The sequence below is a fragment of the Mytilus californianus genome, unplaced genomic scaffold, assembly GCF_021869535.1.
Source record: "Mytilus californianus isolate M0D057914Y unplaced genomic scaffold, xbMytCali1.0.p SCAF_8, whole genome shotgun sequence".
Classification (NCBI taxonomy): Eukaryota; Metazoa; Mollusca; class Bivalvia; order Mytilida; family Mytilidae; genus Mytilus; species Mytilus californianus.
In genome coordinates, this window is record NW_026262734.1 from 14,404,115 (window position 1) to 14,407,457 (window position 3,343).

Here is a 3,343-nt window from a genome sequence, read left to right on the forward strand (position 1 = left end):
ACATCGTTTTCAACATATCTTCAAAGTTGGTAGCCTTTGTGAATACTTTGTCTAGCAATGCATAATTACTAAGCTTCTTCTTCTTCCTTCTTATCACCAACCATCTTTTCAATCATACAATGTAAAATCACATAATCCATCTAGACTGTGAGTTTAATTATCCTTGAGGCAAATAACCCATCCAAGGTTTTTTCCTAGGGTTTCCTACTTCTCTTACGATTGTTCCTTGTTTCTACTGGTTTCTCCACAACACTTTTTAACAAAGCAGTCTTTTTCATTCCACTAACACCCTTCATTCTCTGTTTCCGGGTCCACCTTTAAAGTTCCCTGTATGTCTTTTCCTTACCTTTCCATTTTGTCCGTTTTGTTTGAATCAGTTTAATTATATGAGCTTTTTCTAATCTTTTAATTTTTTCAAGCAGTTGATTCCTTGCAATAACTGTTTTACTATTTCAACATCCAACATCCTCCTTTTTTTAATGCCATTTCGCTATTGTATATCTTTTTATCATCCTTCTAAACAATTGTTTTTATCATTTCAAAGTTTATTTAATAATTTGTTTATACCCTACCCCGATACTAGTTACTTATCAACAAGGAGGGAAAATAAGCCTATTATGATTTAGGGTGTATTTGTAAACCGTTACTTTTAACATAGGTTCCCATCAATTCATTTTCTTTTTTTTTCTAGTCTAGTGAAAGCCCAGATTATATTAATTTTCAGTTCTTCTATTCCTAAGAATAAAAAACTTTTTACATCCAATTCTGTAATTCCTGTGATATTAAATATCACATTTTCTGGTATTTTTTTTCCCTTTTTATAGCTTAATGATTCGTTTTCATTTAGATCATCAGTGTAAATACAATCTCCCTCACTTTCCATTTTATTTTTTAATGCCATGTCTTTATTGTATTTCTCATTTTTATCATTCTCATGCCAGGTCAATTGTTCTTTCGAACTAGACTATTATTTGTAATGGTTAAGGGTTAATGTTTCGGGTTTATATTTTAAAACCCAGTGCTATGTTTTTGTGCAGCCACACTGTCAATTATATAATACTGACCTAATGTTTTCTGGAACAAAATACCCAGGGGGAAAAACCCTCGATAGATCTCACCACAGATCCAATATCGAGGTCTGATAATACTTACCTCCTTCCTATGGTCTAAATCTAATTCGAAAAAGATCCCAACTGCAGTACTTTTATCCTGACTATAGCATATGAAAGATAGACTATAAGGTTTTACCGACCATAAGGCCAAGATATGTTTACTAACAGAAGATCCACATCATAGGCTACAAATCGGGGTCTGAGATTACTGACCCCTTACCATCACTTAATTAAAAAGATTCTTACGACAATATTTTGATCCGCACATGATGCCAATTCAAAATCCCATCTATTCAACCAATTTTTTCCATTTTCACAGCTTTCGCAATATTTTACCTCAAGATTAACTTCATGGAAACCAGTTATATCTTGAATTGTACATGTATCACCTTTCTACATGCTAATTTTCAACCCATGTTCAACTCATCCAGCAGCGCCTGCATACGGCGTATATATCTAAAAGTTGATACGATATTCCAGGGCTTGTATTTCCTGTCATGATTTCCTTGATAGAGGGTTGCTGCTCATAAGGAAACTTCTAAACCAAGAGTTCCAAGTGGTGAAGTTGAAGTCATTCCTTCGTAAATTTTACAGACGCCATCACGTGTTGGTTGACCGTTATGGAATATCCGATTCACAGATCATAACCGATAACGGATATGTTCCGATTGTCGTAACTACAATCCCGTCCTCCCTTTTCCCGAATATGATCTACCGAATTAGACTTATTACTGGGTACCAACATGAGCAACACGACGGGTGCCACATATGGAGCAGTATCTGCTTAGCCTTCCGGAGCTCCTGAGATCACCCCCAGTTTTTGGTGGGGTTTTGTTGGTTAGTCTTTAGTTTTCTATGTTGTGTTTTGTGTACTGTTGCTTCTGTTTGTCTTTTTCTTTTTTAGCCATGGCGTTGTCAGTTTATTTTGACTTATGAGTTTGAATGTCCCTTTCGCCTCTCTTTAAAGTCTTGTAGTAAAATACCAACGTTCCGAAGGTAACTACTACTGTCAATAACCCCTGGTTTTCAGGACATCTTGAATAAGTGTACTATGGACCGCATTAATCCCCAATTTTTAATGCAAGCTTATGGACGAGTAAATTTTGGCTCAATATATATTTTTCTTTCATCAACAGTATTATTTCTGCAAATTTTTTGGTCAGTTTAAGTAAACAATGACATCAAAAGCACTATTTTTAGTCAAGAAATGGGCTACTTTTACGTTCTAGATTGGAGTGAGTGAATTTTAGGTCTGACACCTAAAGGCAATGACTTCAGGTTTCCTAGACTAAAATGTCCCGGTATGAGGACTCACGCAAGGATTACCTTATATGTTGAATATGGGGGTCTGATATAACAGACCCCTTAGCTACTCTAAATCTAACTCCATACGCCAATGCCTTTATCCACACTAGTAACAAAATCAAACCAGTGACCTACGGTTTCTTGAGTCAAATTGCACATTTTGACACAACTCTTGGAAGGTCAACAACACATTTCTATTATCGAGTTCTGACGTTACTGACCTCTGTAGGTTGATATGAATTATCATTGACAATTATGGTCATAATTATAAATTAACAAACTTTAAACTTTTATAAAAAAGGATTTTCTACCTCAGGAATAGGCTACCTTATAAATTAGCTGTATTTGCAAAACCTTTCGGAATTGTTTGGTCCTCAAAGCTCTTCAACTTTGTACTTTAATTTACCATTTTAAACTTTTTGATTTTGAGCGTCACTAACGAGTCTTTTGTAGACGAAACGCGGGTCTGGCGTACAAAATTCTAATCATGGTATCTATGATAAGTTTTTTTCACAGCCTGAATTTAATCTGTGAAAAGATTCCTATGTCGATAATTTTATTTGCACTAGGCGCATATGAAAGACAGAGGCCAAATATTTATTGGACTAAAAGGCCCAGGCGAGACAACTCAAGGAAGGTCTACAGCAGTGGTTCCAAACCGTGGTATGAAATACCTGACCCCATACCTACCCTAATTTTTACCCCCCCCCCCCCCTAAAAAAATCGATCCTATAAGGCTTTTTATTCACAAAAGATACAAATAAAAGCTAGTGGCCTATAGTTTTCTAGATCAAATTTTCTAGTGGGATACCTTTTACACCTTAGATGCAAATGAAAGGCAGTGGTTTATTGATTATTTAATCAAGATGCCCAGATAGGATACTTCACGGAATGTCTAAACCTTAACCATATATAATATATAGAAC